The 13426-nt window shown below is 46.8% G+C and overlaps 1 non-coding gene across 1 annotated transcript; it reads right to left on the reverse strand.

Moving 5' to 3' along the window:
* Positions 1-1084: 1084 nt before the first annotated feature.
* On the reverse strand, positions 1085-1275 carry LOC139177887 (U2 spliceosomal RNA). Its single transcript, XR_011562351.1, has one exon. It is a non-coding gene; the product is annotated as a U2 spliceosomal RNA (small nuclear RNA).
* Between the last annotated feature and the right edge of the window lie 12151 nt (positions 1276-13426).

The raw sequence follows: 13426 nt of genomic DNA on the forward strand, positions 1-13426 counted from the left end.
TGAGAAAGGCTGGACTGGAAGAAACACAAGCTGGAATCAAGATTGCCAGGAGAAATATCAATAACCTCAGATACGCAGATGACACCACCCTTATGGCAGAAAGTGAAGAGGAACTAAAAAGCCTCTTGATGAAAGTGAAAGAGGAGAGTGAAAACGTTGGTTTAAAGCTCAACGTTCAGAAAACGAAGATCATGGCATCTGGTCCCACCACTTCATGGCAAATAGATGGGGAAACAGTGGAAACAGTGTCAGACTTTTTTTTTTTTTTTTTTTGTCCTCCAAAATCACTGCAGATGGTGATTGCAGCCATGAAATTAAAAGACGCTTACTCCTTGGAAGGAAAGTTATGACCAACCTAGATAGCATATTCAAAAGCAGAGACATTACTTTGTCAACAAACGTCCATCTAGTCAAGGCTATGGTTTTTCCAGTGGTCATGTATGGATGTGAGAGTTGGACTGTGAAGAAAGCTGATCGCTGAAGAATTGATGCTTTTGAACTGTGGTGTTGGAGAAGACTCTTGAGAGCCCCTTGGACTGCAAGGAGATCCAACCAGTCCATTCTAAAGGAGATTGGTCCTGTGTTTTTTGGAAGGACTGGTGCTAAAGCTGAAACTCCAATACTTTGTCCACTTGATGTGAAGAGTTGACTCATTGGAAAAGACTCTGATGCTGGAAGGGATTGGGGGCAGGAGGAGAAGGGAACAACAGAGGATGGCTGGATGGCATCACCGACTCGAAGGATATGAGTTTGAGTGATCTCTCCTGGAGTTGGTGATGGACAGGGAGGCCTGGGAGTTGGTGATGGACAGGGAGGCCTGGCGTGCTGGGTCACAAAGAGTCGGAAACGACTTAGCGACTGAAATAAACTGAACTGAACTCCAGTGAGAAATGAGAGCGGGTAGACCCTCTTCCGAGACTTTAACCCAGAAAGTGATGTCTTTCAGAGAAATAGAGGTTTAAACAGATCCCACAAAAGTACACTTACAAGGACTGCAAGAAAATTTAAGAAGCTAACTTTTTGAACTAACTGAATCCAAAAAAGAGCTACTTTCTACCTTTGGGTACTTCATTAAGTGTCCCCGAGGGGGTGCACCGTTCCTGGAGATACTGCAATACCAGGTCGATGCGTGGAGTGGACGGAGCAAGCTCCTATTCCAACTCCCTGCTCCAAAAATCCATTTAATATATTGTCCTCGGATAGAGGACGTATCAGATATTAAACTGATAAGAACAGATACTACACTTGATCTTAGCCAAAAGGCCGAGAAGCGATAGTGTGGCACCGCCCGTCGCTGTCACCGTCCTGCTGTCGTGCATGTTGCACTCAGTGTGACCGGGTCCCCGCTCACTCCAGGTCTCCCTTCCTTTGCCTCGTTGACAGTGCTATGGCGGCACTACACCAGACTCTCGGGCAGAAATTGGATTCTCCACATTGTAAAAGAGAAATCCCGCATCTGCCATGGCTTTGTGGTTCTCGGGCGGAAGAGCCGTCTGGAATCTGCATGCCCCGCCCTTTGTCGCCAAGAAGGCGTGGCTCCGGCAGGACCGCAGCGCCCTGGGGACGGCCTCGGGGCGGCGGCAGGGGAGCTCCTCCTTGGGGCTAGTGGAGAGGAGAGACCCGACCGGAGAGGGTGCGGGGTGGCCGTCGAGAGGGACCCGTGCGACAAGCTGTTGGCCGAGAGTTTTCCTGAAGACAAGGTCGCAAGACTCACTCGCTAGAAACGCCCGGACTGCAGTGTGTTACACAGGCCTCCGCCTGCGGAGAGAGGGGCTTTGTAGGGTCGCGTGTGTGGAGGGGGCTTCGCTGCCAGGAGGAAGGCGGATGGCCCACAGTGGGGAAGGGAGGGGGCGTGTGGATGCGGAGGGCGGGGCCGGGCCGCGGGAGGGGTTCACTCCAACTGCAGCGCCCTTGTCCTTCGGTGCTTCTACGAACCAAACAGATCCCGGGCTTCCGGGCCTCCTACCGAAAGCTCCCTCCGCCTAGACCCTCGTTTCCCTGCCCCTCCCCAGCTGTGGGCTTCGCTGGTGGCTCAGATTGTCAAGAATCCGTCTGCAAGGCAGGAAACATGGGTTCGATTCCTGGGTCTGAAAGATCCCCTGGAGAAGGAAATGGCAACACACTCCGGTACTCTTGCCTAGGAAATCTCATGGACGCAGGAGCCTGGTGGGTCACAACGTCCCAAACAGTCGAGGAAACACTCTGTTGATCTGAACTGTCACAGCCACTAGCCACATGCAGCCAGGGAGCCTGGACAGGTGGTTCCTCCCAATTCAGAGGTATTGAAAGTGGAAAAAAACACATGGGGATTTCAAAGACTTAGTATTAAAAATTGTAACATATCTCTGTAATGTTGGTATTAGGTACATATTGAAACATATTTTAGATATCTGTTTTGTGTGTGGTGGGAGAGGGGGGAGTGTGCCCCAAGGTTTGCAAGAACCCTGACTGAGGAGGGGTGGAACCCTCCCTGCCTTGTCACTGAAAACATGGAGCTCTAACCACTGATGACCAGAGACTTTCTGAGATATCTTGAGTTAAAGAATATATTAAACTTAATTTAACCCACTTCTCTTTATTTTTTTATATGCCTAAGAATATTTGCATTTACCTGCAGGGGGGAATTCCCTCGTGGTTCAGTGGTTAGGCCTGAGCGCTTTCAGTGTGGGAGACTGCATTCCATCCTTGGTTGGAGAACTGGGATCCCAAAAGCCGTACAGTGTGGCCAAATTTTACAAAAACAGTTAAATGTGTGCCTCACATATTTCTTGAAAGCACTGTTACCGATGGAAGTGCTGAGAGGCTAAGCATCTTGCCTAATGTGAAAAGAAGTTAGGATTTGTATTCAAGCATCCTGCTAACCACTGGGACTTCAGGTTTTTTAAACTGGGGTCCTGATATTTTAATTGGGGATGATAAGAATGCCTCTCTGATGAGGGTACTTGTGAAGCTACACAAGGAAATGCAGCACATCGGAATGTCTTAATGAGTATATCCTGGGGAAAGTCACTTCTTGCCTGTAAAATAGAAATGATTCCATTTGAAGTCTTGCAAACTATCTACACCTACTCACCCTGAGCCTTCCCATTTCACATCTCGCTCTCCCTGGTCTTGTATTTCTGTTCGCTGCCAAGTGGCTTTGACACCCATGATGCTCACATGGCATAGATACATGTGTAGATATGGACACAGACACATAGAATGTAGGTATATTCACAAATATACAGTTATTAGTGCTGTACTTCGGAGAAGGCAATGGCACCCCACTCCAGTACTCTTGCCTGGAAAATCCCATGGATGGAGAAGTCTAGTGAGCTGCAGTCCATGGGGTCGCTAAGAGTCGGACACGACTGAGCGACTTCCCTTTCACTTTTCACTTTCATGCATTGGAGAAGGAAATGGCAACCCACTCCAGTGTTCTTGCCTGGAGAATCCCAGGGACGGGGGAGCCTGGTGGGCTGCCGTCTCAGGGGTCACACAGAGTCGGACACAACTGAGCGACTTAGCAGCAGCAGCAGCAGCAGTGCTGTACTTTCACCTTGATCGTAAACTTTTTGTTTGCTGGTCTATTCTCGGCACCTATGGTAGTGCTCTCAATATACTTGATTTGTGATGAATATGTGTTGAGTGACTGGATGAGGGTCCAATGAGACAATGTATACTGTGCTTAGGCTGGGTCTGACAAAGTCTTCAAATTTCTGAATCAGAAATTTTGAAAGGAGGCCCCAGCTCTGTGTTTATCAAGTCCTCCAGATGATCCTGACAAACTCCCAAATTTGAGCATGCACCCATTGTGTGGGCCAAACAACATGGGTGACTTGACAGAAATCTTGAATTCAAGACGCTGAATCAGGGACTTCCCGGTGGTCCAGTGGTTAAGTATGTGCCTCCCAGTACAGGGGACACGGTTTGATTCCTGGTGCAGAACTAAGATTCCCCCATGCATCGCGGCAACTAAGTCTGAGTGCTCTGGAGCCTGTGTGTCACAACTAAGACCCGAAATAGCCAGAAAGTAAATACATTTTTAAAAAGTTGAACCAAACATGTAAGGTCTCTGGGGATTGTCCCCTGTTGTGAAAGCTCTAAAGATTCCATCAGCTCGGATAACTGGCTGACAGTGAGTTCCCTGCACAGTGTGAGCCTGGCTCTCTCCCTTCAACTCTCCTCTCTGTCTCTCTCTGGTGGGCTTGTTCCTCCCTCCTCGCAGCTATTGGCTGTTGCTCCCATGGCACTGCCACCCTCTTGGGGCTCTGGCTACTGTTTCTGGCTGATCATCCAAGGCCCCTCTTGATGTCAAGGTCTCCCCAAGTGCCAGTCTCCTGTGCAGATGGATGCTGGAATCTGTCCCCGAGTGGATCTGTCTCCTAAGAGACCACAGCCTGCTGCAACTGCCTCTTCACAACCTTCTCCGCCCTCCAGCGTCCTCCCGCCTCTGCCTTCCCGGCACCAGCTACTAGGCCCTCAGGAAAAGCATAAGAAATGTCACTGAAATCAGATTTCCTGCTCAGAAAATGTTCATTTACATTTGATCTTACCTCCACAAAAACAACTTGAAAAGGGTGGCTTTTCCATTCCCAACCTCAAATGGTAGTGAAGGTCCTGTCTAAAAGGAAGACTCCAGGGAAATTCCCTGGCACTTCAGTGGTTAGGACTTCAGGCTTTCACTGCCAAGGGCAAGGGTTCAATACCCGGTAGCGGATCTAAGATCTCACAAGCTGAGTGGCATGGCCAGAAAAAGAAACAAACAAAAAGACCCCAGAAGGAAGGAAAGGAACTTGTCCAACTTCACTCCTCGACTTTACTTCAGATTTAGGCAGTGACAGACTCATCCACCAGGGGGCAGCATCTGCTCCTTTTCCACCCTGGCTGGGCTCTGGGACTCAGTTTTGGATGAGTTGCCTCTGAATGGGCCCCTGGCCAGAGAAAAGGGTTTTTAAGGGGCCCTTTCCAACTGTTTTTCTTTTCACATTCATTCTAAGTAGTAGGTTGTGTTTTCTCCATTTTATTCTTTCTTTTCTTGGCCTTGGCATCTTATTTCCAAAACCAGGGATGTAAACTGTGTCCTCTACAGTGGAAGAAAGTTGTAACCACTGGAGCACCAGGGAATTCCCTCTCCAATATATTCTTGAGGAAGCAAAGCTGGGATTTGAAATACATGTCTTTGTCATTCCCTGGCGGAAGCCACTCTTGAATCTCGTCTCCCCTCCCATGCCTCCTCCTGCAGACTCCTCTCCTCCCTTCAGTTGTGCACTCAGACAGGTCCTGGGTTGGGAGGCAGTGGAGACAAGGATGTCCTCAGCTGCTTCCTACGTGAGCTCCACCCATCCTGTACCCTCCCCTACTCCAGAGCCTGGGTTGTCCTGGGGAAAGGGACCTGGAATCATCTAAGCCCCTACTTACATGCTGAGGAAACCAAGGCTCCAAGGGGCGAGGTGGCTTTTCCGAACCAGTTCACTTGTCAGGACAGGAGTCATGATGACTCTCAGCCCAGGGTTCTGCCCCCCAGGCCTTGAGGGGGCCTCTCTCTCCAGAGTCATCCATCCCATGGCCTCTCTTTTTCTCCTCTAAGTAATCCCTCTTCCCCAGTAAAGGCCGAAGGATTCAGTATTATCCAGACCTTGCCTGGAAGTACAAGGTGTTATAGGTATCCCTCCGGACTCCCAAGGTGTCAGGGACCATAGACCAGGAAATTCCCAGCTAAGGCTGGGTGCTTCATTCCCACACTCAAGGAAATCCTTGAGTATATTTAGTCAATCCATCATGTCATGTACGTACTTCCCTGGTGGCTCAGATGGTAAAGTGTCTGCCTACAATGCGGGAGACCTGGGTTTGATCCCTGGGTCGGGAAGATCCCTTGGAGAAGGAAATGGCAACCCACTCCAGTACTCTTGCCTGGAAAATCCTATGGATGGAGGATCCTGGCAGGCTATAGTTCATGGGATCGCAAAGAGATGGACACGACTGAGTGACTTCAGTTTCACTACCATCATGTAGTCATGAATCATGGAGGATTTCCTGATTGCCTGCTGTGTGGCAGGCACAGTGCTGGGCACTGTGGAGCTGTGGCTGTGAAGAACCAGCTTCTGGGTTCAGTGCTTAGTCTGGTGGGGAGACAGATCTGAGGAAGACCCTCCACTCAGCAGCTGGAATCTGAACCTGTCAGGGAGCCAATGGGAGGAAGCAGGTAGGTCCCAGCTAGTCTGTCCTACTGTCTGAAATGCTTCCTTGCCTCCTGGCCACTTAAACTTGCCTCTGAGGTCATCACTGGAGAGGCCTTCATGAGCACCCCCTCCTCCATGTAAAGTAGCTCTCCCCCCAGTTAGTCTACAGCACATTTCTGTTTTGCTTCATCGCTTATATCACTATCTGAAATGACCCTCTGAGTCACTCTCTGGTCTTCCTACTCCTCTTTATAACTTTCACTTCATGAGGACAAGTCCTTGTTCATTTCACTGAGGCCTTCAGACTGGCAGGCACTCAGGCATTGTCAAAATAAGAATGTTCCAATGTTCTCTGTAGGGAATTCACCAATGCACTCTGTCCTGGGCTGTGATCTTATGGAGAGAAAGGGCTGTAGAAATGAGGCTGCCAAGAAACAAAATGGTCATTAATGAAGGAAGGCTCCCTGGACCCCAGGCTGGATGTGGAAGTAGGGACTGGAGTTCCCATTTAAAGGATACTGGACTGGGGTAGTGTTGTCCCCACAAACAGGGTCCCTTCCTTCACCCCTACCTTGCCCCTCCTCCTCCTTCCCATTTGTCCATCAACACCTTTCCTGGCAAAGGCAAAGGATGAAGGGTGTGGGTGAGACTGCCAGTTTCAGCTCTCTTATCTTTAATCAAGTGAATTATTTCCCTCTTGGGTGAGAGGCCCAGGAGAAGTAAGAGAAGTGCTGAAGAAGATGCAAAGATTGTGGAGGAAACAATATCTGTTTCATAGATACTGTTCAAAGCCCACGTCTGCTAATTTCTAGCTGGGTGACTCTGACAAGTTACTTAAACTTTCTGTTCTTCAGTTTCTTCTCTGAGGGAAAATACACTTGGGTGGAGTCGTGAATTTTAAAAATTCCTAGAATTAAGAGTCTTCCCCTGGGGACTCCAGGAAACCCAAACTGTTTCAGAGATTTGTTAGGTGTTGAGAGCAGCACCTTGTCCACAGGATAGAAGAAATAATCCAGTATTAAGAAAAAACAAAACTACTAAAGAAGGTGGATACAGCCTTATTACAGTGTTTTGAAAGATACAGGAAAATTTATCATAAAATTAGTGCATGGATATGACCCTCATGAGAAATAGTACTCATAAGTAAACCTCCCCAACAAGGAAACAGAAAATCACATGTTGGTAAAACAAAACAGAAACCTTCACATAAGACCAGTACCCAGAAACAAAAGGAGGAAGACACTGAAAAAAATGTAACAAGCCTGTTGTTCATACTTTCTCTTTTCCTTGAGAGGGGTGCACTATTCCTGAAGGTACTACAATACCAGGTCAATGGGTGGAATGGACGGAGCAAGAGGGAGGGAGTCCTATTCCAACTCCCTGCTCCAAAAATCCATTTACTAAAATGTCCTGGCATAGAGGATGTGGTGTTGTTCAGCTGCTAAGTCCTGTCTGACTCTTTGCAACCCTATGGACCTCAGCACGCCAGACTTCCCTGTCCTTCACTGTCTCCTGGAGTTGCTCAAACTCATGTCTATTGATTCAGTGATGCTATCCAACCTCCTCATCCTCTGTCTTCCTTCTCTTCCTGCCTTCAATCTTTCCCAGCATCAGGGCCTTTTCCAATGAGTGGGTTCTTCCCATCAGGTGGTCTCAGTATTGGAGCTTCAGCTTCAGCATCAGTCCTTCCAAGGAGAATTCAGGGTTGATTTCCTTTAAGATGGACTCATTTGATCTCCTTGCAGTCCAAGGGACTCTCAGGAGTCTTCCCCAGCACCACAGTTCCCAAGCATCAGTTCTTTGGCCTCTGCCTTCTTTATGGTCCAGCTCTCACATCTGTACATGAGTACTGGAAAGACCATAGCCTTGACTATAGGGACCACTGTGACAAACTGTTGTCTTTGCTTTTTAATACACTGTCTAGGTTTGTCATAGCTTTCCTGCCAAGAAGCAATCATCTTCTGATTTCCTGGCTGCAGTCACCATCCGCAGTGATTTTTAGAGCCCAAGAAGAGGATATATGTCACTGCTTCCATATTTTCCCCTTCTATTAGCCATGAAGTGATGGGACCAGATGTCATGATCTTAGTGTTTTTAATATTCAGGTTTAAAGTTTAATTATTTATTTTTGGCTGCACTGGGTCTCCGCTGATGCATGAGGCTTTCTCTAGTGGCGAGCAGGGGCTACTTTCTAACTGTGGCTTATGGGCTCTAGAGTGCGGGCTCTACCGGGGTCCAGCCCCGGTTGGATCCAGGGATTCCCTCGGGAGGACGGCGTTGGCGATTAAAAGAATAGATAAAGAGATAAGGAAAGAATTTTGCAGTTAAGAAAATAGAGGAGAGAAAAGAGGCTGATATTCATTGGTTTACGCAGAAAGCCAATAAAGCCCCAGCCTGGGACTTGCTCTGTTCATGTAGGCCGCAGGCGCCCTCTCGAATTGCGGAAGGTGCCCCACCTTATGCACCTTCTGGAGTGGGTCTTAGAAGCCCAGGAAGGAAAGTGAATGCAGAGAGCCGCTTCGTTCCAGGGAGATCAGCCTGAAAAGGAAAAGGAAAGAGAAAGAACGACACGGGGAGACCGACACGGGGAGACCGAGCTTCCGAGCTTCCGTGAGCAAGGCCCGCAACTTTATTTTCCAAAGTAGTTTTTATACCTTAAGTTGTGCATAGAGGATAATGAGGGGGGGGGGGGGGGTGCGGGGCGGGTAGAGTCCTGCAAGGTCAGCAGTCCTTGATCTTTATTGAAGCCAGGCTTTCTTTCTGCAAAATTATCATATGCAAAAGCTTTAGGTGATTTACATCATCTTCTGGCCAGGAGGCCTGTTAACATTTTATGACTCTTTCTTCAGAAAACTTATTTTTCTCTAAAGGTGATTATTCTAAAGTCAGGCACCACCGAAAGCATTAGATAAAGTTGCATTCCTATAGGGCAAAAATGTGGTGGGCTATAACAAGAAAAGAATTAACTCAAGGGTCCAAGGTTACAAATATTAAAGCTACTACTTAAATTTCTATACACCAACTATATTAATCAATACACTCCCAGGGACACAGTAGGTAAGGGATATGGAAACTTGGCAGCAAGCATTAGTTCAACAAAGAAATCCTCTACTAGTTCTATTCTAACAATTTTAACTCTCTGAGAAGCTCTGCATTGTTAGAATATCTTAAGCTTCCTGTGCCTCTCGTGGTTGGGAGGCTGTGAATCTGAACAAACCTGTCAGGCAAGCTAGAAAGTCATCAGAGGGGCTTGAATTGAAACACTCCTATTATGCCCAGGAGACTTATTAACTAGAGTTTTAAATTGATTTTCTTACAGAGAAAGGTGGTCAGGGATAGCCCCCCGTTAATGTCAGAAGAGTTGGTGAAAGTCGTGAAATAGTAAAACAGACAAATTTTGGTTTTGGGGTAAATGCTCGGGCAGGTCCAGGGGGGCGCCTTGAGCCCTGACTCGCCTTTGCATATCAGGCCTCTCCGCATGACCTTTGTCATGGGTGGGAACTCCCGTGCTGGCTCCCCGCAGGGCTCAGTAGTTGTGTCACAGGGGCTTCCTGGATCAGGGTTTGAACCAGTGTCCCCTGCATTGGCAAGCAGATTCTTAGCAACTGGACCACCAGCGAAGTCCAATATTGAGTTTTAAGCTGGCTTTTCACTCTCCTCCTTGACTCTCAGCAAGAGGCTCTTTCTCTTCCCCTTCTGCCAAGAAAGATACAGTGGTATCATCTGAAGATCTGAGGTTATTGATATTTCTCCCAGCAATCTTGGTTCCAGCTTGTAACTCATCCAGCCCGGCATTTCATATGATGTGCTCTGTAAAAGCAAAATAAACAGGGTGACAAGAAACAGCCTGTCATACTCCTTTCTCAATTTTGAACCAGTCAGTTGTACCATAGAAGGTTCTAACTGTTGCTTCTTGACCCGCATACAGGTTTCTCAGTTCAGTTCAGTCGCTCAGTAGTGTCTGACTCTTCACGACCCCATGAATTGCAGCACGCCAGGCCTCCCTGTCCATCACCAACTCCCAAGTCCATCGAGTCAGTGATGCCATCCAGCCATCTCATCCTCTGTTGTCCCCTTCTCCTCCTGCCCCCAATCCCTCCCAGCATCAGAGTCTTTTCCAATGAGTCAACTCTTTGCATGAGGTGGCCAAAGTACTGGAGTTTCAGCTTTAGCATCATTCCTTCCAAAGAAATCCCAGGGCTGATCTCCTTCAGAATGGACCGGTTGATCTCCTTGCAGTCCAAGGGACTCTCAAGAGTCTTCTCTCAACAACTGTTGAACTTCTCCAACAGTTCAAAAGCATCAATTCTTCGGCGCTCAGCCTTCTTCACAGTCCAACTCTCACATCCATACATGACCACAGGAAAAACCATAGCCTTGACTAGACGGACCTTTGTTGGCAAAGTAATGTCTCTGCTTTTGAATATGCTATCTAGGTTGGTCATAACTTTCCTTCCAAGGAGTAAGCGTCTTTTAATTTCATGGCTGCAGTCACCATCTGTAGTGATTTTGGAGCCCAGAAAAATAAAGTCTGACACTGTTTCCACTGTTTCCCCATGTATTTCCCATGAAGTGATGGGACCGGATGCCATGATCTTCATTTTCTGAATGTTGCTTTAAGCCAACTTTTTCACTCTCCTCTTTCACTTTCATCAAGAGGCTTTTTAGTTCCTCTTCACTTTCTGCCATAAGGATGGTGTCATCTGCATATCTGAGGTTATTGATATTTCTCCTGGCAATCTTTATTCCAGCTTGTGTTTCTTCCAGTCCAGCGTTTCTCATGATGTACTCTGCATATAAGTTAAATAAGCAGGGTGATAATTTACAGCCTTGACGTACTCCCTTTCCTATTTGGAACCAGTCTGTTGTTCCATGTCCAGTTCTAACTGTTGCTTCCTGACCTGCATACAGATTTCTCAAGAGGCAGGTCAGGTGGTCTGGTATTCCCATCTCTTGAAGAATTTTCCACAGTTTATTGTGATCCACACAGTCAAAGGCTTTGGCATAGTCAATAAAGCAGAAATAGATGTTTTTCTGGAACTCTCTTGCTTTTTCCATGATCCAGCGGATGTTGGCAATTTGATCTCTGGTTCCTCTGCATTTTCTAAAACCAGCTTGAACATCAGGAAGTTCACGGTTCACATATTGCTGAAGCCTGGCTTGGAGAATTTTGAGCATTACTTTACTAGCGTGTGAGATGAGTGCAATTGTGTGGTAGTTTGAGCATTCTTTGGCATTGCCTTTCTTTGGGATTGGAATGAAAGCTGACCTTTTCCAGTCCTGTGGCCACTGCTGAGTTTTCCAAATTTGCTGGCATATTGAGTGCAGCACTTTCACAGCATCATCTTTCAGGATTTGGAATAGCTCAACTGGAATTCCATCAGCTCCACTAGCTTTGCTCCTAGTCATGCTTTCTAAGGCCCACTTGACTTCACATTCCAGGATGTCCGGCTCTAGGTCAGTGGTCACACCATCGTGATTATCTGGGTCGTGAAGATCTTTTTTGTACAGTTCTTCTGTGTATTCTTGCCACCTCTTCTTAATATCTTCTGCTTCTGTTAGGTCCATACCATTTCTGTCCTTTATCGAGCTCATCTTTGCATGAAATGTCCCCTTGGTATCTCTAATTTTCTTGAAGAGATCTCTAGTCTTTCCCATTCTGTTGTTTTCATCTATTTCTTTGCATTGATCGCTGAAGAAGGCTTTCGTATCTCTTCTTGCTATTCTTTGGAACTCTGCATTCAGATGCTTATATCTTTCCTTTTCTCCTTTGCTTTTCGCTTCTCTTCTTTTCACAGCTATTTGTAAGGCCTCCCCAGACAGCCATTTTGCTTTTTTGTATTTCTTTTCCATGGGGATGGTCTTGATCCCTGTCTCCTGTACAATGTCATGAACCTCATTCCACAGTTCATCAGACACTCTATCTATCAGATCTAGGCCCTTAAATCTATTTCTCACTTCCCCTGTATAATCATAAGGGATTTGATTTAGGTCATACCTGAATGGTCTAGTGGTTTTCCCTACTTTCTTCAATTTCAGTCTGAATTTGGCAATAAGGAGTTCATGATCTGAGCCACAGTCAGCTCCCGGTCTTGTTTTTGCTGACTGTATAGAGCTTCTCCATCTTTGGCTGCAAAGAATATAATCAATCTGATTTCGGTGTTGACCATCTGGTGATGTCCATGTGTAGAGTCTTCTCCTGTGTTGTTGGAAGAGGGTGTTTGCTATGACCAGTGCATTTTCTTGGCAAAACTCTATTAGTCTTTGCCCTGCTTCATTCCGTATTCCAAGGCCAAATTTGCCTGTTACTCCAGGTGTTTCTTGACTTCCTACTTTTGCATTCCAGTCCCCTATAATGAAAAGGACATCTTTTTTGGGTGTTAGTTGTAAAAGGTCTTGTAGGTCTTTATAGAACTGTTCAATCAGCTTCTTCAGCGTTACTGGTTGGGGCGTAGACTTGGATTACTGTGATATTGAATGGTTTGCCTTGGAAACGAACAGAGATCATTCTGTTGTTTTTGAGATTGCATCCAAGTACTGCATTTTGGACTCTTTTGTTGACCATGATGGCTACTCCATTTCTTCTGAGGGATTCCTGCCCGCAGTAGTAGATACAATGGTCACCTGAGTTAAATTCACCCATTCCCGTCCATTTCAGTTCGCTGATTCCTAGAATGTCGACATTCATTCTTGCCCTCTCGTTTGACCACTTCCAATTTGCCTTGATTCATGGACCTGACATTCCAGGTTCCTATGCAATATTGTTCTTTACAGCATCGGATCTTGCTTTTATCACCAGTCACACCCACAGCTGGGTATTGTTTTTGCTTTGGCTTCATGCCTTCATTCTTTCTGGAGTTATTTCTCCACTGATCTCCAGTAGCATATTGGGCCCCTACTGACCTGGGGAGTTTCTCTTTCAGTATCCTATCATTTTGCCTTTTCACACTGTTCATGGGGTTGTCAAGGCAAGAATCCTGAAGTGGTTTGCCATTCCTTTCTCCAGTGGACCACATTCTGTCAGATCTCTCCACCATGACCCGCCTGTCTTGGGTTGCCCCACAGGCATGGCTTAGTTTCATTGAGTTAGACAAGGCTGTGGTCCTAGTGTGATTAGATTGACTAGTTTTCTGTGAGTATGGTTTCAGTGTGTTTGCCCTCTGATGACCTCTTGCAACACCTACCATCTTACTTGGGTTTCTCTTACCTTGGGCGTGGGGTATTTCTTCACGGCTGCTCCAGCAAAGCGCAGCTGCTGCACCTTA

The sequence above is a fragment of the Bos indicus genome, chromosome 19, assembly GCF_029378745.1.
Source record: "Bos indicus isolate NIAB-ARS_2022 breed Sahiwal x Tharparkar chromosome 19, NIAB-ARS_B.indTharparkar_mat_pri_1.0, whole genome shotgun sequence".
In the NCBI taxonomy this organism is placed as follows: domain Eukaryota; kingdom Metazoa; phylum Chordata; class Mammalia; order Artiodactyla; family Bovidae; genus Bos; species Bos indicus.